Source organism: Microcebus murinus, chromosome 14 (genome assembly GCF_040939455.1).
Source record: "Microcebus murinus isolate Inina chromosome 14, M.murinus_Inina_mat1.0, whole genome shotgun sequence".
NCBI lineage: Eukaryota > Metazoa > Chordata > Mammalia > Primates > Cheirogaleidae > Microcebus > Microcebus murinus.
Genome location: NC_134117.1, coordinates 3,381,818 through 3,404,938, shown reverse-complemented (window position 1 = coordinate 3,404,938; position 23,121 = coordinate 3,381,818). Strand labels below are relative to the sequence as shown.

General features: G+C 49.6%; 2 long non-coding RNA genes across 2 annotated transcripts in view; one reads left to right on the top strand and one right to left on the bottom strand.

Annotated features, from left to right (window-relative positions):
* Positions 1 to 10,062: 10,062 nt before the first annotated feature.
* Positions 10,063 to 20,364, bottom strand: LOC105880396 (uncharacterized). Its single transcript, XR_001158175.2, has 2 exons — positions 20,297 to 20,364; positions 10,063 to 10,669 (listed from the first exon to the last, which is right to left on the bottom strand). It is a non-coding gene; the product is annotated as an uncharacterized LOC105880396 (long non-coding RNA).
* A 109-nt stretch (positions 20,365 to 20,473) lies between these two features.
* The window catches only part of LOC142875630 (uncharacterized), a 40,911-nt gene continuing 38,263 nt past the window's right edge, over positions 20,474 to 23,121 (top strand). Inside the window, exon 1 of the long non-coding RNA XR_012922935.1 lies at positions 20,474 to 20,899. This is a non-coding gene — a long non-coding RNA (uncharacterized LOC142875630). The remainder of the gene's footprint in view (positions 20,900 to 23,121) is intronic.

Below are 23,121 nucleotides of genomic sequence, written 5' to 3'. Positions count from 1 at the left end.
TGAATTTGACATGCTGACAATGATTTGGCACCATCGATCAGTATTCCACACGTGCTGCACTCCGGAGCAGGGCACGTACAGCCTCTCGTGCCCTGGAAGACAGAGACAAGCGTCCGCAGCAGCCTTTTTCACGAGGGCCCAGGTGGGAAGCGATCCAAACTTTCAGCAACAACAGAACAGATGCACACATTGTAGGATATTAATTCTTCAGAATACGTCACGGTAATAAAAGTGATTGAACTAAAATTATACATAACAGTGGATGAGTTTTAAAAACACAATGAGAGAAGCCAGATACAGAAGAATATTTAAGTTCTTTTACATGAAGTCCATTTATATATAAATCTATTTATATAAAGTTCAAAAATGTGCAAAATTATATGACAGTGCTTCAGGATGCAGACTTGGTTAAACACCGTAAAGGAAGGAAGGGCTGTGATTACCCAGAGGGCCAGGAGGACGGGTCCCTATGTGGGGACCAGGCACAGAAGCCCTCTACGGGCCTTCAGTGTTGTTTCCTGACCCAGGTGGTATTTACGTGGGTGTTCAGTTTTTAAATAGTTTGTTAAGTTCTACCTTTATGTTTTATGAATTTTAAATACATGCATTCTATTTCATAATAAAATGTTCTAAAAAATGAGAATTTTTAGAAAAGAATAAACTTGTCAGAATGAGAGTAACGAGCAAGCTCTTGCCCTCCCACATATCAGCGCGCGTAATAAACCTGCAGCAGTGGAGCCGCGTGCGGGAGCAGGTGGCCCTGCCAACGGCACAGGACGGGCCACTCTGCAGCCCTGCCTCAGATGCGCAGGCACTTAAGACGCGAGGTTTTCCCAGCTCGCGAGGGACAGGCTGGTTATTTAATAAACGGTGCCAGGACAAAGAGCTAGCTAAACAGAAAAGAAAATTAAACTTCCCATACCCCTCTCACATCACACAGGAAAACAAACACTAGATAAAAATAATAGGCTGAATATAAAAATCACACAATAAATTATATTATTTGACTTTTGGGTATAGGAGGGCATTCTAAAAAAACAAAAAAGAAGAAGAAGCAGAAACCTAATGGGGGGGGAGAATATGGTAAAAACATCAATAAAGTAAGCATTTATGGTTTTAGGATTTCTGACATCAAGAAATCAAATTAAAAAATTTAAAAAAAACCATATATCAAACTGTTAAAGTCATATTTCAAGCCAGTATGATACATGAGGATCAGCACCCTTCGGGCACAGAAATGTGCGTGTGCCGATGGCAAGAAGCGCTGCCCGCAGGGAGGGCGTGGGGTATCCCAAAAGGGTAAACGCAAGCGGGTAGCCGTGATTAAAACGGCTCCACCTTGCAAGTAATCAAATAATTAAAGGCTAGAACACGATGATCCCATTTGTCACCTATCAAAATTGTCAGGACTTTTTATAAAAACGCTTATTTTTAAATACTGGCCAGGGGACACTGCGGGGGATTCTCATCACGCTGATGGCTCATCCGACGGGAAGAGTGAGCTGCCAGTGAGCGTCAAGAACCGCAAATCCATTTCTTCTCTCCTGCCCGGAAGTTCTTTCCCCGAAGCCTATCCAAGTGAAATAGTAAGAAATGCAGACAAAGATTAATGCGTGAACGTGCTGCTTGCTGTGATATTTGTAATAGCTAAATACTGGCTAGCCCAGCGTCCGTCGCACGGGAAGCGAACTCTCCCCCGTGACTCTGTCTGCCAGCCCCAGGTTCTGATCGCAAACAGCTCTTAACACCGTGGGAAAACTCACCTGTGAAATGAACAGAGGCAGATCCAGGTTGCAGGAATCTTGCATGCCACACAGCCGGTGTGGCCTCTGAGAGAAAGAATAAAAGCCACCAGGCCAGGAAGGAGCCACCTGTAGGTCAGGGACTCTGAACTTTAAGCTTCATTTGCTTCTTTGAAATCCATCTCCAAATATTAAATTATGAAGCTTTAAAAAAAAAAACTATACACAAATATATATGTGTAATAAAAAAGGGACTGAAATAAAGGTACAACCTATTATTAACTTTGAGTATTGAAATAATAGTCAATATATATCTTCTTCTTTTTATGATTCATTAATTTTTAAAAAGACAAAACAAATTTTAAGTGAGGAAGCAAAGTGGGAAGAGAGTGGGAAAGAGAAACTTCCAGGCTTAGAGAACGGTGGAATGAGCAAAGGCACAGAGCCGCGGGCTTGTCCCCGGGGTGTGAGCGTGGACAGTGGAAACGCTCAACCCACGCGCTTTCTTTCCATCACTACAGGCCTGGGCCGCTCTGAAAAGTCAGTGCAGGGTTAGCGCCCTTAGGACTGACCGTCAGCACCTTCCCGTCCATAGTCAGGCATGTGATGCCAGCACCTTCCAGATACCAGTTTGTCAGGATTTCCAGCTCGAAGCATTCCTTGAGTGCAGGAACAGGCTCCAGCTTGACAAGTCGACAGGGCGAGGTGCTCCCGTGGGAGAGCAAAGTTTGAAGCCAGCAAGAGAGCAGAACAGCCAGCCCACGCAGGCTGGCCAGGCTGCCCGGGGACGGGGCTCTGGGGAAGAGAGACCCCAGGGCGACACGCAGACCCTCCACCGCCGCAGGGACCTTCCCTCCGCAACACCTCACCTTCCTGTCCTGGCCAGGTGCTGCCGCCCAAGTCACACCACGGGGAGAGTTGCTCCTGAAGAAAGAGGAAGGGGATGAAAGGGATCACATCAAAGGCCGCGGTGAGCAGGGAGGGCCATGCCCCGTCTGCAGCGAAGCCGCACGCGCGTCCCAACGCGCTGTGTGACTGAGTTTCTAATTCGGAGATGGGACCCTGGGAAGATTTGAGGAGGGGGCGGGGTTCTTACCCTAGGTAGCTCCTGCTTGAGAGACGAGGACGGCCCCTTTTCTTATCCATAAACCAAGGGATCATTAGGTTTCCTGGGAGGTGTTTCCCATTCTAAAATCCTACAAACAGTCAAAGAGGCACTCGGCAGGTACCCACCCACTTTGGTCTCTGGGGCAGTTTTTGGGCTCCTGAGATGCCTACAGGAGCCTTAGGAAGTGAGAAGAGGAGGGGAAGGGGAAGCATTTTCAGGGACGTAAATCTTTCTCCCCCATCACTTACCCCAAAGAAATCTAATTATTTTTACTTCCCCATAATCTTAACTATTCAAAAGGTAGAATGGAAAAAAAATTAATTTTATTAGCAAAATTTACTAGATTAATATGACTGAGAACTCCACGTTAAAAGTTAGCATTAAATATTAAAACATATTAATAAAATACTAGATTATTAAAGCCTAATATTTAATATAACACATTAATTGGGGGAATTGCATCAGTTTAAACATAAAAGAGAAAGTAGAAGATTCTAGTGACCTTTACAAAGCAGGATGACAGTGGCCACCAGCTGGAGGCTCAGCTCGGTGGAAATCAGACAGGGGTTTCCACAGTCGGGTCCCGGGGGACACAGCTGGCTCAGGCGGAGGCTGGGCTGAAGGACTGTTTCCCGGGAGGTGGGCAGGCTTGCGGGAGCGAGTGGGGGACGGTGAAGCCCTGGGGACTCTGCAGCCGTTGCCACCCTGGCTTGAAGGGGCAGAGAAGGGGCGCCAGGCCCACAAGGGCTCTGCCCCAGAGAAGGGCTTTGGGGGCTGTGGGGCAGGCCACAGCCTCTGCCCAGCCCCCGTCTCTGCAGGGGGGCAGCACTGGGAGAATGCACCCCTTGACCTCTCCCTCCGCCTGTGGGGCTCCCACCCGCTCCTCCCGGAAGCCCAAGGGCAAGAGAGGGCACAGGTCTCAGCCTCAGGGAGCACAACCAGGGAAGGGTCACCCTCCCTCCCTGCAGCGCCAGCCCTCACCTACCTACCGGTAACAAAGGGATCCCCTTTGCTGTCACCAGGGCCAGGTGCACATTCCCCGCATCAGCGTTCGAGGCCACAGGAAGGAGAGCAGCGAGCCCACAAACCGCACACTGGAACAGGACAGGCCCGAGCGTGGGGTAGTGCGGGGTGCCGCTGGCTTCCCCGAGGCTTGCAAAGCTGCCTCGGCCACTGCTCTGTCCTCTGGTCTCCGCCACCCCGCCCTCCCGTGGAAAGCGGAGGGAAAGCCTCGGTGCTGTCCACAGAAAGAGGGTTGAAACCACGCCCCACGGCCTGCTCCGTCACCCAGGCCCAAACGGCCTTCAGCAAGACCCTCCTGCTGTGTCTGCGACCTTACCTGAGAAATAGGGGCCTGGCCTGGGAGGTGCCTGAAGCCCCTTCCACTCTTTGGCCTTCTTTATGTGATGTGTGCACACAGGGCTGCGTCTCTAGGGACACTCACAGTGTATGTGTCCTCAGTGTAGGCAAACCTCAGCAGTTCTCAACCAGGGACAATTTTGTGCCCACCCTGGGGGCAGGGGGCAATGTTTGGAGACACATTTGATTGTCCCAGCTGGGCTGATGCCGCCGGCATCTGCTGCGGAGAGGCCAGGGATGGCCCTACACACCCTCAGCGCACAGGACACCCCCACAAAGAACTGTCCACCCCACACGCCACAGTCTCAGGGCTGAGAATCCCTCACGTTATGGAAATGTGTTTGATCTACACTTCTTATAGAGTGATATAATTTTAAAATTAAAAATTAAGACTCAAGGCCCAGGAGTGCATGAGTCTGCTGGGGCTGCCACAATACCACAGACTGGGTGTCTGAAATAATGGAGATTTATGTTCTCATGGGTTTGGAAGCCGGAAGTCCAAGATCAAGGCACTGCCGGTGTTGGTTACTTCTGAGGCCACTCACCTTGGTCTGTAGGCAGACAGACATCTTCCGTGTCCTCACACGGTCTTCCTCTGTGAGTGTCTGTCTGCTAATCTCTTCTTAGAAGGCACTAGCCAGATTGGATTAGGGCAAACCCTTCATGGCCCTATTTTACTTTAATCATCTCTTTGAAGACCCTGTCTCCAAATATAGCCACATTCTGAAGCTCTGGAGAGAGCACAGTCCAGCCCATAATAGCAGGTGACATTGGGAGAATGAGCGAGAAGAGCTGAAACTCAGCCAGGGGCTGGAGTGTGGCAGCAACTGGGGGGCAACATGAGTGACACAGACACATGGTGGGTGGATGGATGGAAGGATGGAGTGGTGGATGGGAAGATGGGGGAACAGATGGATGCCATGCCCAGCAGAGTGCCAGGCAGAGAGAGATCTTTAGATATTTGTCCTCTGAAGGATTTTGTGCCATGACATTTTCTCTACTATTAAACAAGGGATGTGGCTGAGATTTTTTCAAGAGTGTGGACCCTTTTTCCGGGAATCCCATAGGATGGAAATGTCTCTTATGGACATGCACTTAACAAGTGTTACTGTTTTACAAAAGCACTCATCATACATAGTTCATTCCCTAGCTCCTCATATCTGTTGGAAACACAATCAATTTATGGCATTGATCTTTTCACCAGAAACATGCCAATAAGCATGAAGTGAGATACATATCTATTGGGTTTGTGCACTTGAACTGTGAAACTTAATGCAACTCTTAGATAATCGAATGAAAGACTTAAAAATAAAAAAAGTAGGCTGTGAATTCAAAATGTATTAAATATAAAACCTTGCCATGATTTTTAAAGGTATACTTTTTAAAAAAGGATCTTTTAAAATATGCTTATCTGTAAAAGATATGTTATTTATAAAATGTTATATAGTGATTGAACAAATATTTCAGATGGCAGCCTAAGTATTGATATGGTTTTAATAACAAAATAATCACACACCTTGAAGGTTGTGTCACCCATTGTTTCAGAACCTAAATATCACAATGAGTTCTTAACACGTTTGCCCTTAGTACACAAAACCAATAATGTGTGTGTGTGTTTTAATGCTGCGAGCCCAACATTTATGGCAGATGTGAAAAATTGTATTTAAATTAGAAATGCTAAAATTAATATTTATTGACTTGGTGTTTCATTATCATTAGAAATTAGTTTGTTCTTGGGTAAACAGTTTATAGCAAGATATAAATACGTTCCATTGACCTATTAACTGGCCCAATATATTATGGAGTTATTGACGGCGGCAGTAAAATTTACTAACAGCTATTAAACCTTTTAACACACTTGATGTGCCTCTGTCCCTGGAAAACCCAGGAATTAGGGGTGGGTGTTTTTTTAAGGATAATCTGCTGCTGATATTAAATTCTTCCAAGATTTTAATATATTGTCTAAGTTTATGGGTCATAAAATAAGCCTAGAGCTTACAAAAATTTACATGACAATATTATTTTTTTTAAAAAGGGCATGTAAATTTTAGTACAGTAGGAATGATGATATAAACCACTAGAACACATAAAAAAAAAGTTCCCCAAACTGCATTAAAGAGTATTTAGGGTCTTATTTCAACACACAAAGCCCGCAGACTGGCCGGGTAGGCCAGTGTGCACAGAGGATTTAGGGTGTCTCAAAGTGAACAATCCCACATAAAGAACAGAGCCACATCCAGGCTGGGTGACCAGGGACACCGCAGGGCCCAGTGTGTATCACTGGCTGCCTCTCTGGGGGGGCCGGAGCTGGGGTTGGAGTGGCCGGGGTGCCACTGTTCCACAGACTGTCCTTGTCAGTGGTGCACTGGCTGAGCCGAGGTCTCTGTGCTGGAACCACAGGGACAACATCCCATTGCAGACTCCACAGATGCCAAGCAGTGGCCCAGCGGGTCCCTGTGTCAATGTGGAGCCAGCCTGTGGCCTCCGTGGCCCTCGACCAGCCTTGGGGCAGCCCCCCGCAGAGGCGGTTCCCAGGCCTCCTGCTGGAAAAGCTCCCAAGGCCAGTTACTGCCGCTGCTGTCCCTGCAAGGCCAAAGCTGAGGTCCCATCTGGTCCCGCATCACCTCCTCCCCCATCTTGGGGTGTGTGTTACTGTCCTCAGTCTGCCGTAACAGAGCCACTCATGGCTTAAAATGACAGAAGTTCTGGAGGCCGGAAGTTCAAACACAAAGTGCTGGTGGGGCCCCGCTCCCGTGGACGGCTCCGGGTGAGGGTCTTTCTTTGCCTCTCTCACCTGTCCCTTGGCCTGTGGTGCATCAGCCAGGCTCTGCCTCCTGTCACAGCTCTCCTGCTCTCCGGCCTGTGTCACGCCTCCTTCTGCTCTTCTCATGGGACTACACGTGTTGGACTCAGGGCCCACACAGACACCCCAGGATAATTGGGATGGTGAGTTTCATATGTCAGTTTGGAAGATGCCACCCAGATATGTGGTCAAGCATTAGTCTAGATGTCATTGTGAAGCTACTTGTGGTGATAATTTTATTAACATATGTCAACTGGACTGGGCTATGGGATGCCCAGATAGCTGGTTAAAGATCACTTCTGGGTGTGTCTGCTTTTGGTGTTTTTGGAAAAGACTGGCATTTGAATGGGTGACTGGAGTGGAGCAGAGCCCCCTTCCCCCCGCCAGCGCTGTACATGGTCCAGTCCACCAAGGGCACAAAAAAGGCAAAAAGGAGGAGGAAGGACAGCTTCTCTGTGCTGGACTTGGACATCTGTCCTCTCCTATCCTGGGGCATCGGCACTCCTGGTTTATAGGCTTTTTTGGATCCAGACCGGGAGTTGCACCATCAGTCCCCCAATTCTCAGGCCTGTGACTGAATTTTATTGGTTTGCCTGGTTTTTCAGCTTGCACACAGCAGACCATGGGGCTTCTCAGCCTTCATAACCCCCTAAGCAGATCCCTATAACAAATCTCCTATGGTAAATACTAGTTCTGCTTTTCTGGAGAGCTCTGATGAGCAAGGTATGTTTTAGATGAGTCTAACATTTAAATCAGTCAACCTTGAGAAATGCAGATTACCCTCCATAAAGTGGCTGGGCCTCATCCAAGGAGTTGAAAGCCTTGAAAGAAACAGACTGCGATCCCTGGAAGAGGAGGATCTTCCAACATACTGCAACAGGCTTGGCCTGCAGTGGCAGCTCTTCCTGGGTCGGAAGGCTGCTGGCCAAACCTGCAGATTTCGGACCTAAAAAGTCTCTTTCCCTCTCTCTATATATATACATATGCTGTTGGTTCTGTTTCTCTGGGAGCCCCGATGTACACAATAATCTATCTCAAGTGAACAAAGATTCCTCTTCCAAATAAGGTGACATTCACCATTCCAGAGATTTGGATATGGAGGTGTGTTTTGAGGGCCCCCATTCGCCCCACCCAAGGTGCAAGGCACATGTGTAGCTGGAGTGACAGTGGGGAGAGTCACAGGAACCCCAAATGTTATTCAGGAAAGATCTGTTCCTATGTGTCTTACATTATATTCTTGTCCCAGTAACTCAGGGACATGTGATGAGGTCACAGCTGAACAGAGGTTCGGCACCACTGGTGTACGGCAGAACAGGAGAATCAGGAAGATGAGAGCCTGCGGCACAGCGGCCAGCCCCCGTCTGGGTGAGTGGTTGTGCCTCCCCCTGGAAGGAGTGGGCTTTGCCTCTCGAGGTGTAAGGTAGTGACAGCCTCTGCCCAGGGCTGTGGCTGCGCCCTGTCCTGCAGGGACTGAACCTACGGCTCGAGTAGCACCATGATGCAGCCATGCGGGGCCCCAGCAGACGGCGCCTAGACCATGAGCTTGCAGCAGGAAGGGGAGCTGTTCTGCGGGTAGTACACAGTCAGGTGTTTGCCTAATAAGTGAGCAAAAGCCGGTAAGGTGCGAAAGACGAGGGGCAGTGGGGAGCGCTGCCAAGGCCACACGGAGTCTCACGACGTTCCCACTGTGTGCCAGGTATCAGAAGCTCAGAGTGAGACTGGGTCCCCGAAGGAGTCTACGGCGTAACTGGGGAAGCCTAGTTGAAATATAAAACATGTATATAGTATACATAGGTATGTAGAATACACATCTGTGAGATTAAGTGTATACACTTCTTTACAGATGGCATTTTAAAAGATAATGCTGTGTGTGTGTGTGTGTGTGCATTGTGGTAGTAGAGTAATGCCCCTCCTCAAGATACGAGGCCCTCATCCCTGGATCCTGCAGATGTTACTGTATATGGCAAAGATTCTACAGACGTGACTAAGTTAAGGGTCTTGAGATGAGGAGGTTTCCTGGCTTACCTGTGTGGACCACAAATCACACGGGTCCGTCAGGGCCCCACAGGAAGCAGATGGGCTCTCCAGCAGAACAACCCCAGAAGGGCTTGTCCACAAAGGGTTTCATTACAGGGACGTGTGTGGGTGATGGAAACCACAGGGGACAGCGCCAAGGCCCCCTACAGTGGAGCTGTCACCACCCCTGGGCCCAAGGGACAGGAGAGGGGTGGTAGCCAGAACCAGGATGGAGGAGACTCGAGCGGGACAGTCTACCCAGAGGGAGCAGGGAGGAGTGTCTGGGCACAGCCAGCCCGAGGCGCCTCGGAGGGGGAACAAATGCCCCGATTCTACCTGATATCTTCCCGATAACCCTCTGACTCACTCACTCTGCGGATAGTAATTCCGAGCTGAGAACCAGTGGAGGAGGATAAAGGGGGACCCAGAGCGGTGAGCAGAGGACGCTGAGCACGTGCTGTCACCAACACTGCTCCTGTCGGCCTGGTCTCCCAGAATGACAACTAGCCACCTAGAGGCAGAACACGGGACAGGAAAGACAAGGGTGACAAAGAAAGGTGGAGAAAGGACTGTGTGTTGGTAAGAAAGTTACTGTGGACCCTGTCACCAACCACCAGATTGGAAGCTGAGCTTGGAAGAACACCGCCGAGAGGCACTTGCGAATCCTCTCCCTGAAGAGAGTCAGGACGCTTTTATTCTTTCTCTTGAGGAGTCTGCAGAAATTGAGTAAAAAAGTCGTTGCTGTCAGTAGTAGCTGGTTGCAATGAGTCGGCAGCGTTGCTCTTGCGGCTGGGTTCCGTGTCTGACGAGGGCTAGAGGGTGGCACTGGGATAAGCTCCTAGAAGTTGAAATGTACAGCTTTGTCTGGGGCTCCTGGGTCTTTGGGTAGAATTTTCCCTAAGGACAAGCTGTCCAATCACATCACTGCTATTTTTCTTACTACTTGTTGTCTCTCCCCTACTGGGTTTGGCTAGGAGATTGCATTAGAGTTGTCTAGAGAGACAGAATCAATAAGATATGTATATAGACAGAGAGAGAGAGAGAAAAGACATTTATTATGAGGAATTGGCCCACACAACTTTGGAGGCTGCAAAGTCCAAATGTGCAGTGTGGAGCAGCAGGCCAGAGGCCCGGGATAGCCAGCGGTGACTGTACAGGCCCAGGTGGAAGGTCATCTGCCGGAGTTTCTCTGGCTTGGGGAGGCCAGTCTTTTTGCTCTATCCAGGTGATGGAATGAAGCCCACCCACATCACAGCGGCAATCTGCCTTACTCGGTGTTCACTGAATTAAGTATGAATCTCATCTGGAAACACTGTCCAAGCTGACATCTGCAATCGGGTACCACAGAGGTGGACCAGGTGCGTCCAGAGAGGATGATGGTGGCAGTCTACTTGGTACTGCCGTGAGAATTCGGACGGGTCCACACCCTTCTGAAACCAGAGGAAGACATGGTGTGGTTGGCAGTCTAACATCAGATCTAAGCAGTGTGACACTACTGCTGACCACTTTCTCCCAGAGGTGGCCTACAGCCATCCCAAGCCTGGGTCACTGGCACGTTGAGTCCCTGGGACAGTGCTCTGCCGAGCCACCTGTTTGCACAAATGCACTGGACACTTGGCCACATGAAAATCTTCCTTTGATCTGCAAGTCATGACCAAAGAGAAACAGAAGATCAAATAACATTCCAGAGGCACTGTCACTGTCGTCACCAACCCAGACAACTCACACGCTAATACACAGTCACTGAGCGAGCAACACAGGCGAATGCCTGGTGATGCTCACTTTGTTTACTCGACCACTTACCTAATTTAAAGATCGTGACATATCAAAAATACTTTCTGGAAACCATTAAATACCGTAGTTGTAAGATTTCTACAGACCGATGGAGACTGTGCAACAGGATGATTTTCATCAAAGTTGGCTTTGAATTCTCTTGGAGACAGAAGCTTTAGAACTTGACACATTCTTTTCTGCCCTCCAGGACTCCTAAGCCCCCAGGCCTGGGCGGTCCTGAGCACAGGGAGGCGTGGTCTGCGCGGGACCCCGTCCATAAACGCGATGCGATGGCGGTTTCTCGGTGAGTGTTGGTCGTGGAGAGTCGATTAGACCACTCGGGTCGAAACCGGACTGATTCCAAACACCTCGGCCCTTCGCCCACTTCGGTGGCGGCTCCGCTCCCCAGCAGGGCACGGCAGAGGAGTGCCCACAAGTCCCCCAGCACAGGGCACGGCTGGCATCCCTGTAGTACACGGTTTGTAGAGAATGAAAGCAGCTTTGGTTTGCTTTTGTACGCGCGCGCCCAGTTCCCGGCGTGACGCTACGGTTTCCGCGCTCGCCTTTGAAATATAGTAAACTCACAAAAGCTACCGTCGAGTTCAGAACAAACACAGGGGGTATGTTTAGTTATTTGTTTTTGTAGTAAAATAAAATATTTATTATCCGCAGACACCTACTGTGAACAGAGGGGGAGGCCACTGCGTTTTATCTTGCCGGTGTCATGTTTGACTTCCATTAGGGATGGATTATAGACCTGTGGGTTTTCATGAATTCAGAAAGTCCACTTTGAACACTGATTTCAAAGCCTACAGGGGGTGTGAGGAATGTAAGAACACAGCTTTGGAGGGAGGAACCTGTTGCATGGAGCAAGCACCTCGTGTTTGATAAGGCAGAGTGGAGGTTCCCTGAGAGAGAGCGAGGGCAGGGCGCTTTTCCCTTAATAAGACGACTTTAAAGGGAGCTTTCCTATTGTTTCCTCCACACTTTCCTCAAGGTGTACACAATTAATTCAGCCTTGGAATCCTGAGAAAATAACCACGGCACCAGTCCGCTCAGCCTTCCCCGTCTCTAACTTATCACAGGGAATCTGAAAGTGCACTGAATCTTCGGGGGCTCCTGTCTCAACGCCGGCACGTCTGCAGGCGAGCTGAGCGTGCTCACGTGCACGCGTGTGCCCGCACCTGCACCCAGGGTGTGTGCACCTACAGAGAGGGCAGCCGGCGCGGGATGGAAGACCACTCTCGGCACCATCTGGAGTCCAACCACACCTAGACCCCATTCTGAGCTGCACACGTCGGAATACTTTGGCGCACTGGCCTGTCTGACACGGGGAGCCCTGGATGCGAGGGGGATGCCCATCCCTTGGAGGAAAAGCCGGAAGAACAATGGAGAAGGAAAGAGTTGAGATAAATCCAATTGACGCCCTCAAGAACGTGGAAGACTATCTCGGGAAGGGGGCCCGAATTTTTGCTGCACTGTCGGAGGGGCCAAGGCTAGCCTCGTGGGTGAGGATCTCATGCACTTGGGGTTGGGTCTTTGGAGGGAAAGTTCTAACAGCATCCTCAGCGGGCCTAGAGCCACAAATTACTGCAAGACTGCTGATCCCTTGGTGGGGAGGATGTGAAAGGTGAGGGGACTGAATTAACAAGTGGGAACAGCTATGGGTCTGGAGGAGTCCCTGGCTCAAGAGCTGAGAAGTCATCTCCAGGTCAACTGCATAGAAAAAAAGGAACATATCGGGTGGCATGTATGGAAATATGCAAAGGGACTCCTCTGTTTGCTTCAGCCCAAAGGAAGGTCCAGGGACACTCTAGTCCTTGCCTTACAATACCAAGGGCCACACATTTCTCCTTCCTGTCACCTTGACTCACACACATCCAGAGCCTACTATGACGGTCCTAGCATGAGTACTCCCATCACCCCTGGAGACTTAGATCCAGAGAGCATGACCAGGAACAGACTATTTATCTTCTTCTAAGCAACACAAACCACCTGAATAAGAGTGTTGACTTAATTCTATGCATTTTTCATAATGTCCTTTTAAGGACAAGCACAATGGAGGTTTCTGTACACGGGAGCAACACAGAGAACATTCACCTGGGAATTGGGGGTCTTGGTGGGGCAGAAAGGCTCTGGCTTGGGCTCTGACTGTGCGAGTGGCTTTCAAGCCATTGGCACCAATGGCTTTCTCTGCCAGTGGGACTGTTCTATATTAGATACTTAAACTAGATTTTAGGAAAAGCAACCCCTTAGGATTTTAGGGTGCTCTAACCCCATTACTCTTTCCTCTTGCTTCCAAATGTAGTTTCCCACAAATATTCAAGGAACCAAGGCTCTGCCTGGGAATGTGACTGTGCCTGGGAAGCCCCCGCCGTGCCGATGGCAGTGAGGAGTGACTGCTCCACGCCAGGTGTTTTAGAAGCTGTGCCTGCTCCCACTCTGTCCCTCTGCACCTGGGAGCTTTTCACACTTGGGCCTCCTTAACCTGCAGCTCAGGAGCAGACAGGCCTGTGTTCACACTTCAGTCCTCAACTGAAAGGAATGTGTGCTTGACCAAGACCTCCATCCTGGGCGTCTTGGAGGCGGGGGCTGAGACCCCCCGGGTAGCTCACAGCCTGGCCTGCCACAGGCCATCCATTGTGTTTTATTCAGCTGAGACGTATGGCCAGTGAGCATGTTGTACATTTTTGAGCTTGCCAAAGTAACACACTGTGCTTATGTTTTCCTTTTTAATTTCTAAATTTCTTAGACTTTAATAGCAGCTTTTATTTGTTTGTTCAGGCATTCAACAAACACTAATTGAGCAAAAGCAAGACAGAAGAGCTCTCAGCTCTTCCACATGAAACATGACAAGCTGTGTACAAGTGTGGGTGCATCTCCCCAGCTGCTTCTGGTGGGGGGGGGTGGCAGTCTGACACCTCGCCCTCTGGCACAGCCTGTCCAACTCCTTCCTGACTGTCCACCTACCTGCCATCAGAGTGCCCAGCAGCTGCACCCCAGTATGTCACCTTTTTAGCTGCTCCTTAGTTAGTGCCCATGGGCGAGGCCCCAGCCCACGTGCTACTTCATAGCAGGGTGCTTGGCTGGGTCTCAGAGAGCCAGTGGGTGCTGTAAATGTGCCCAAAGGTGACACGTGAGCAAGTCAACTGTCTGTGCACCTTGTGAAATATTCACTCCTGGCTCCGGATTCTCCTGGAACCCTCTCTGGAGGCTGCGGATTACCTAGCAGCCAGGCTTGGCATGGACGCTGGAGCAGGAATCCCTGAAGCAGATTAATTATGGACTTCTGAGCTGGGGATACCGATATCATTGATTTCCAGGAACAGTTTGTGTGTGGCTCCCAACCAAGCTGCAGCTAGCTGGTGGGAAGAAACAGGCTTATCACTGAGGAGGGCCATTATACTGGGGGTCTGTGAGTCTGCCTGAGACCTGGACCCCTGCCCAGCCTCAGCAACAGCCGGACCAGCCTGGGCAAAAATGCTTAGAGCTTGGTGGAGTCGTTGCCATTGGGGAACTGCCACACCTGACCTTTAGAATGCTGGGACCAACCTCTAAAAGCCTGTGCATTTGGAAGGGCAAAGGAAAGGAGAGTCATGCCTGCTCCCAGGGATGAGGGTTCACCCTCCTTGAGGTTCCTTCTTCATTCTCCAAAGACACGTAGAAGCGACCTGGGGACAAAGTGGCTGCTCCCCTCCCTTCACCTGTCCCTGCTTCTTTCCTTTTCTAATTTGCTCTTTCTTCCAAAAGCACATCATGGAAACTTGTCCAGTTTGGACTGAGAGCCTCTCATTGGCAGGCCTGGCTCTGCCGTGATGGTAGAAGCAGGATTACAAGAAACCCTTTAGCAGCCGACCGTCTTTGAGGCTCACAGAAGGATGCACAGAGCACTTCTCCTGCAGAGCGAGGCTCGAAAAGAACTCTCACTTTCTAAGACCCCCAATAGCGCACGCCCATGTGCCTTAGGAAGTTGTAATTTCACTGCTGGAAAGTTGAATTTCCTGTTTTCCCTGATTCATGTATCAAAATCAATGCTATATCATACTACATAAGAATATCTCAGACAGTTTTTAAAAGTATTGTTTTTTTTGTTTTTTTCCCCACTTAATGGAAGTGCTATCGAAAATGGTGCCTTCCTGTGCTTGGTAAAACAGCTAGGTTCCTGTAGCATTAAGTTTATGAATCAAGCTTAGAAACTTCTGGAAATTAAGAGTCAGGGTTCCCACGGCAATCTCCGTTGTTCCATTACAGAAATTTATAATGACAATTTTTTTTTTTATCAATCAATCCTGTAATAACAGACAATGAGACACACAGCTTGGCTAATATTGTAGAGAAGTGGCTCACCATTTGAAGAGATAAAAAAAAAAAAAAAAAAAAAAAAAAAAAAAAACATGTGGGCACCTTGTCCCACCTAGGCAATCTGAGTATCAGAAGTTCTGCCACCACGAGTCAAGAGAAAGATTCACAGCCTGTGCTTTTTAACTTTTCATGCCTTCATCCAAGAACCTGTGAGCATTTCCTCCACTTTGGCAGACTGAGCTCTGGGCAGCAGCCGTGAACCACCATCCATGCCTGAATATAGTCCTGTCTGCAAGATCATTTAGCATGTGCTACCTGCTGAATCTCATACTCTAATTGCATGCAGCTCCTCCACAGAGTGGTCTTCTTAGCTGGGTGTGTTGGGGACAGTGAAGCAGGACATGTCATTTCACGCCTGCAGTGACTTGCAGCAGCTAGTCTGGCCACTTGCCCCTGAGTTTAAACAGCGAGCTTGCAAGCTTGCAGCAGAGGGGCACAACTGGTTCAGCCCGCGCTTCCCCCGTGGCTGTCCTCAGCCTGCATGCTCCCTTCCCCGCTGGAGCACACACCTTTCTGGCCCCGGGGAGGCTGCAGAGGGCCAGCACGGGCAAGGCAGGTCTGCCACAGCAGCCATGCTGACCATACCACTGGAGAAAAACCATCTCATATTAAACCCAAAGCAGTTATGTCATCGGATCTAAAATGTGCATGATGTTTCATGACAAAATGCAGGATTTCCATTCAGCAAATATTTAATCAAGTCCCTGCAATAGGCCAAGCACTGCTAAAGGTTCTTTACAGCTCAAATGTTCCAAGCACACTCTCTGAGCCGGTGGCTGTATTCGTTTACTCCTCACACCACCTTAGGAGGTAGGAGCCTTTTTATTTCTTTTATTTTTTGCCATAATTCCCAAATTTCAATAACAATGTAGAACCTGTTGACCTAAACTTCCTCCCTGAATTGCTTGGCCTGGCCGCCTCACCTCCTGACGCCACTTTGCCCCCCTCTCCCTAGGGCTCTCCTTCAGCCAAACCACACGACTCACAGCACGTGTGAAAATCCACGCTTCCTGGCATCTCCAAGGCCTTGCTGAGCTACTCTCTTTTCCACTTGGTGAGTGCCCACCCTGCCAGGAATCCTTCTCTGCCTGCTCCTCTGACCTGCCAGGGTTAGGTGCTCCCGAAGCACCCCACAGGCATAGTTCCCGGTGTCAGTGGTGGCAGCCATCACCGGGTCCTCATGCTCTGCTCACAGCCTGTCCCCACCGCAGGCTCTGGGCTCTTGGGAAGGGCAGGTGCACAGCGTTTGCTGCTGCAGCCTCAGTCCTGACACCACACCTGGTTCTCGGGGGGGTACGAGGTGAATGAGTGAAGGAACAAATTAAGCTAAAATACACCATTCCCTTGATATTCCGTTTTGAAATGTTGAGAAAAAACAAGAATGTCAACTTGAATATTGCCTGTAGCCACTCCAACACAGGGAGGCCAAATGTCTATGTGTGGCGAATTGAGGAGAAATTTGGTCTATGTCTTGAGACACTGCAAAGCCCAATGGTCAGGGGACAAATATTAATAGGTCCTAATTAGGTCAAAATTACAAATGGGGTGGCAGTTCTGAAATGGGTAAGTGACAAGGAAGGCACAGGAGTGTCTGCCAATGAACCCCTCACCTGTGGGCACACCTGCAGTGCGTGCTGCCAGTGCCCACCCAAATCCCTGCTTCCTAGTCCGTTTCCGGAAACCTACAGGGTTACCTACCCCCATGTGCTCCTCAGCTGCAACCAATCACTGACAGAAATGGGGTACAAGGACCAGTTGTCTCATACCTGGGGACCTGGCAGCCCACCCCAGGATCAGGCCAAGGCTAGGCTTTGGGGAGACCACAGCCCTGCTGGCCTCTGCCCCTTCTCCTACCTCCTCCTGTTAAGGTGTTTCCTGGGGCACGTTCCCTCAGCTGGCCGTACCTGTCCAAATCCCTGCCCCAGGCTCTGCTTCTGGGAGCCTGACCTCAGGCGGAAGCCACATGAGGGACCCCTTAAGGTTTGGGGTGCTGTAAACAGGGCTACGAAGCTCAGAGAGAGGCATCTTTTGGTCAAAAAAATCTACCCACTAAAAGGAACCCATGCTTCAGATATGTGAAACAGAAAAACATGAGGAAGGAAATATTGCATTCACTTAAAATGTCCACAAAGGTACAGGTGGCCGGAGCACGTATTATAGACACTGTATCAGTTTCCCAGGGCTGTTGTAACACATTTCCACTAACTTTGCTGCATAAAACAATAGACCTTTGTTCCCTCCTTGTTCTGGAGGCCAGAAGTGCAAACCCAAGGTGTCAGCAGGGCTTACTCCTTCCGGAGGTTCTGAGAGGGAATCTGTTCCCTGCCCCTCTCCCACCTTCTGGTTGGTGGTTGCCGGCAGTCCCGGTGCTCCTTGAGTTTCAGTGTGTTTCTCCAAAGTCTGCTTCAGTCTTCAAAATTTCTTCCTCTCCATGTGTCCCTTTGTCTTCCCCTGCTCTTATAAGGACCACTGTCACTGGGTTGAGGTCTTATCCTACAGTTTAATTGAGTCTGCAAAGACCCTTTTCCAATAAGGTCACATGCATAAGTTCTGGGTGAACATGTCTTTGGGGGCCACAGTTCAGCCCACTACAGACCTTATAATCAAAGGTCCTTTGCCAGGGTTCAAAAGGTGAGAGTTGACACGTTCTGGACAACTAGGTTTCCTTCCCTGTACCCCAGCCACAGGTCCTCTGGGACAGGGCGCTGCTTCCATAGCCTCTCACAGCAAACTTTTCCACCGTCACCTGCCAAAGATAATAAAGGGCTGGGGGCGGTGCCAAGAGTCCAGCATCTATAAAGCAGCCATCTTCAAATGAGATTACTCTCAGCATCCTTCCAGGACAGCAGGCGAGATACAGTTTGAAAACTCAGAACCTTTGAATGACTAAGAATTTGGTCCTGAGCTTATTCATAAACCTCAAAAATGGCCAAGATAGATTTACATGAAATCATTAGCGTTAAAAAAAATCAAACATTATCCCTAGCATATTCAACTATTATTCATTTCCTCTTCGTCTTTCACTGTTCAGATTCATCAATCATGTGTGACACTCCTTTCAAGTCATGATTTACTTTGAAAGCCACTGGAGCAGGCACCGCACCTAAGACTGCAAGACCACAGAGCTGAGGGCATCCTTGGGAACTCGAAGTGCAAGTGCAGCCCATATTTCACCTCCAAGCCATCCCTGTGGGCCTGGCCTGGAGCCATCCTGGCTACTAACAGTTCTGGTTGGGTCTAGCTATGGATTGAATGTTCCCTCCAAAACACGTGTTGAAACTGAATCCCCAGTAGGGCAGTACTGAGAGGTGGGGCCTTTAAGAGGTGATTGTATCCTGAGGGCACAGCCCTCAAGAATGGATTAATCCAGTCATGGATTAATGGGGTAATGGACTAGTGGGTTATGGTGGCAGGGGAACTGGTGGCTTTCTAAGAAGAGGAAGAGCCTGGGCTACCTCCTTAGCGTACTCAGCCCCCTCACCCTGGGATGTCTGGTGCTGCCTCTGGTCTCTGCAGAGTCCTCACTAGAGAAAGGCTCTTGCCAGATTCAGCCCCTTGACCTTGGACTTCTCAGCCTCCAGATCTGTAAGAAATAAATTCCTTTCCTTACATATTACTGAGTTTCAGGTATTCTGCTAAAAGCAACAGAAAACAGACTACTAGAGGGCTCTCTTTGCATTCACCCCTGCAGAGCTCCCCTCCACTCCCTGAGGAAATGCAAGGACTGTGACAGGCGGAGCATGCAGCACCTTGGAAAAGGTAAAGTTTCCAGCCATGTGGTCATGGCCATATTAGAACAATTACAGTGATTTATTGTCTGTGTCCAATGGCATAGTCTGATTGCGAAGGCACAGAGGGGTTGTTGGGAAATACACTATAGCCTTTGTGAGTTGGTGTGGGACTTAGCAGGAAACGGATGTGGGTGTGACCAAGTTGCAAGCACTTGGGCTCTGCAGTGCCAGTGTAGCTGGGATGCCACGTGCAGGTGTGGAGATAGGATCCACTATGGATGGCCCCATCAACATCAGGAGCTTCTGACATGCTCCTATAGCCATGATGGAAATAGTCTACAGCATAGTGCTTTTACTTTAAAAAATTCTCTATTTGATTAATTTGGCCAATAAGTAGCCAAATGAGAGCTGTGTGGTGATTTGTTTCAAAATCAAATGATTTTATATGGGAAAATAGGAATTATGGCTCTGATTATGATATTATCATTATTACAATTAATTTTAATTAAGAATTTTTATTAGACCTCATCAACTGAAGTAATGGATGTGCTATGAAATAGATTTGCTCCCCCATATGAAAGGGTCTTCATCAGGACAAGAAGCCATGGAAAAATTATGCACTTTGACGACATTAAAGATGCCACAACCATGTTCCTGAAGGACCAGAGAAGGGGACGTGCCCTGGTGAAGACTTTTTCCTGAAATTTTCCACATTCTCAGTACCCGATCGGAGCAACTGGGGGGGGGGGGGGTCAGGCCAGAACTCTAGTGCATGTCTGGGTGCACTGTTCTCAGGGATGACCTAGATTTTTCATCTTTTTGAGTGCACTGGGTCTGGACTCCGAAATGTGGATTAGCGACAGGAACATCTACACCCCAGCGTGGTGGTGTCAGAGCCCCCAGTGTTCTGCCACGTCCCATCCTGTGAGCAGTGAATGGTCAGGTGGGGAGCGGGGCACCATCCCCCTCCACCAGGCAGGGCTATTTGCAACAGGTAATCAGGAGTTGAACACCCCCCCACTCAGCAGCATAAAACTCACTTTAATTAACGTCAATGCATTTCTTTACATCCACAGCCTCTTGGAGGAGCTAACCCAAAACAAACCAAAGTGGGGGGGGGGGAAATCTCAATTGTCTGGGGGATTTTAAGAGAATTTCTTAATATCAGATTAAGCCCATTTTGATTGTAAATCTGTTTTCAGCTCAACATTACCAAAGAATATTACAAGAAAACTCGGCTTTATGAAGTTATTACGGTTTAAATCGTTCTCTCTCGGCTCTTCCTCTCTGACTTTCCCTCACACACACTTCCCCTCTCCAGAGGATCTAAAAATAAGCCTGGAGCTATCCTTGTCAGCGCTCCCGGTTCACCCCACAGACCAAGCAGTTTCTCACAAAATACCTTTATGATTTTCGAGGGTTCCGCGGCAGTATCCGGAAACAAAGGTCGCTTCAGGGCTGGGCCGTAAAGGAAGCGGAAGCGGGGCTACGTCATGGAAAGAAAAACCATCCTCATCTCGCGGGGTTTCCCGCGCGCGTCCCAGTCTCTGCTGAGCGCGTGGAGCGCTCTCGCGAGAGGAGGAGGAAGGGCCTTGGTGGGCGGGCGCACTCGGGGCGCGCTGTGGAGAGTACTCCAGCCTCGTCTCCTCACCGGAGCGCTTGGCTTCCAGCCCCTGAGGCGCGCATTTCCGGGCCTGTTCTGAGGCCCGTTTGGCCCCGGAACCTGAGGCAGCGAGGGGTGGAAGCCACTGGGCAGCTGCGGTGCGTCTCCCAGCCGCGTCCTCCGCCTGCCGCCCGGCAGCAGAGCGCGGAAGCGGGCGTCGTGGTGGAAACAGTGTTCCCAGCGATGGCCGCGCCCAGAAGATTCCGTGGCCCGGGCCCCGCGTCACCTAAGCCAGTGACTCCCCAGAAACGCCACGCACGTCGTCGCCAACCAGCTTTAATTAAGTGGAAGCAGAGGATGTTTCAGCAGTTGCCGTCGCCGACGTGCCACGGGATCGACTCGGTATGTGGGAAATTGATCTGTGAATACAGATACATTTCACAGTCCGGCAGCGTCCTCTGAAGGCTTAGCTCTGGCTTTGGTGGCGTTTTGGGGGGCCCTCTGAAATGGGCGGCACAACCGTGCACAGTTCGTCTACTTCCTACGCATTTTGTCACCTTTTGATGTTTCTGAAATTGGGTTGCGGCAGTGTGTGTTCTGTCTGGCAAAACACATACCGCCACATTAAATGCGCACATCGATTTAAAAGCAAGCCATTGATTTAAGCCGTTTTAGAAGAGGGGTAATAGGGTGCTACGATCCCCATTGACAGCCGAGGCAGACTGAGAGAGACAAAGGAACCTGCCCATGGGCTGGGGGACACAGTCCAGGCCCAGGTCTCCCTCCTGCAGGAGCTTGGCTTTGACACTCTTCTCCTTGTGAATATCTGTGAGAAAAGCAGAGCTAATTTATGTGCTCTGCAAGTGCCCACTGCTAGAGGAAAGGTAGGGATATTTGGGGCATATCCCTAAAATTCGGAGGTTGTGGTTACAGAGTGAGAACATAGTGTTCTTTGTCTCTGCACACCTGGTGTGCACAGTGCGGTACGTGTGGCTGTCGGGGAGGGGGAAGGAGGGCAATGATGTGGCTCAGGATGGCAGGGGTGTGGCACTTCATAGCTGGACTTTCCCTATCTGTCACCTCTTACTTTCTTCTAAGTTCCTCCATTTTCTTCTCCTTTTCTCTTTCCCTGAGCATCTTGGTACTACTGGTGGTTTTGTGGGCTCTGATTAGCTTCGTAAACACCCACGGAGGTCACCGCCTCTCACGTGGTCTGGTGTTGGCCCAGAGTCCACAGTCGGTCATTTTTGTGTGTAGCAGTGATGCCACATGCTTACTTCAGCAACACTGGTCCAGGCATGCAAACGAGTAGGAAGTCTTTGTCAAACGATCCATGGCGGATTAAAAAGGCCACTTCATCAGTGTAACTTTATGCTCATGTAAATGGGCATAAGTGATCGGAGCTTGGGCCGTAGCTGGGGTGCGAAAGTGAGACCATTTTATTGAAAGTTCACGTGCTCAGGAAGTGGGGGAGCTGCCCAGCAAAGTCAAGCTGCGCAGAAACACGGCCGCAGCTTCCTCCCTGTGCACCACATTCTCAGACCTGGCAGTCTCGGGCTGGAGCTGGCCCAGGCCGCACAGCCTCTTGAGTGCAGGCAGCCTCGCTCCTCATTTCGCATGTCTTTTCTTGGTGCGTCAACATTAGGTCCAGTGTGTGGAATCCGAGGAACTAGGATTGCTCCTGGGCAGAAAGATGGACAAGGAAGCTAGTGGGATGCCCATGTTTCCTAGAGGAATGTGCTGTCATGAAGCCAAGGTGCATGCCTCCTCTTTTCCAGGATGGACTTTTTCCTGCGTTTGCCTAGAGGAGCTGTCCCAAGCAAGCCAAATAGCTAAGGTGCTTCTGCTGAAAAGCTCTGGCCAAACTTCACCAGGCTTTGGGCTGTTTTATGAAGAAATTACATTTAAAATGTCAGCTTTTCTCTCCAAGAGAAAGACATTTCTATCCGATTCATAAGACCCTCCTCCCCTGGCCACGCTGCCCGCCTACATGCAGTGTCTCCATCCTGTGGAACAGAGCTGCTGTGCTCACGGGTGGAATTGACCAGAGCACTTGCACCTCTTCCTCAAGGCTCTTCCTGCAGCCTGGGCATTCACACTGGGGGAGCGAAGATGCCATCCAGGACAGAGCAGCAGTGGGCTGTACTTGCCAGCACATTTGCTAGAAGCTCTTCCTACATCTTGCTTCACCCACAGGCAAAGTCGCACAAAAGGAGAAGCAGCTTAGGGTTAGTGTTTGGGGAGATTCATAATGACCTGCGAAGGCGGTTGCGGGAGGATGCTGCCGGTTTATGGAAGTCAGTGGAGTCCTAGGCTGCACTCTGAGTCCAAACATTCTGGCAGCATCTGAGTGACAGAGCCAAGCCTCTCAGAGCAGGAGGGACACCATTCTTAGGTGTTTTATTTCACAGAAGGACTTGAACCTTTATATTATATTGCATAGTTGTGTTATGAAAAATTCCAGATTTCCAGAGCTATTTTTAATATTCTGGTGAGTTTTTAAACTGGAGAAATGTCCTAAAATGAAATGCAGGTAATGAAAGGCACAGAGACTGTGCCAACAGAATACAGAAGTCTTTAAGTCCATGTATGAGAAAATCAGTCCTGCGTGTTGTTTGCAGAAC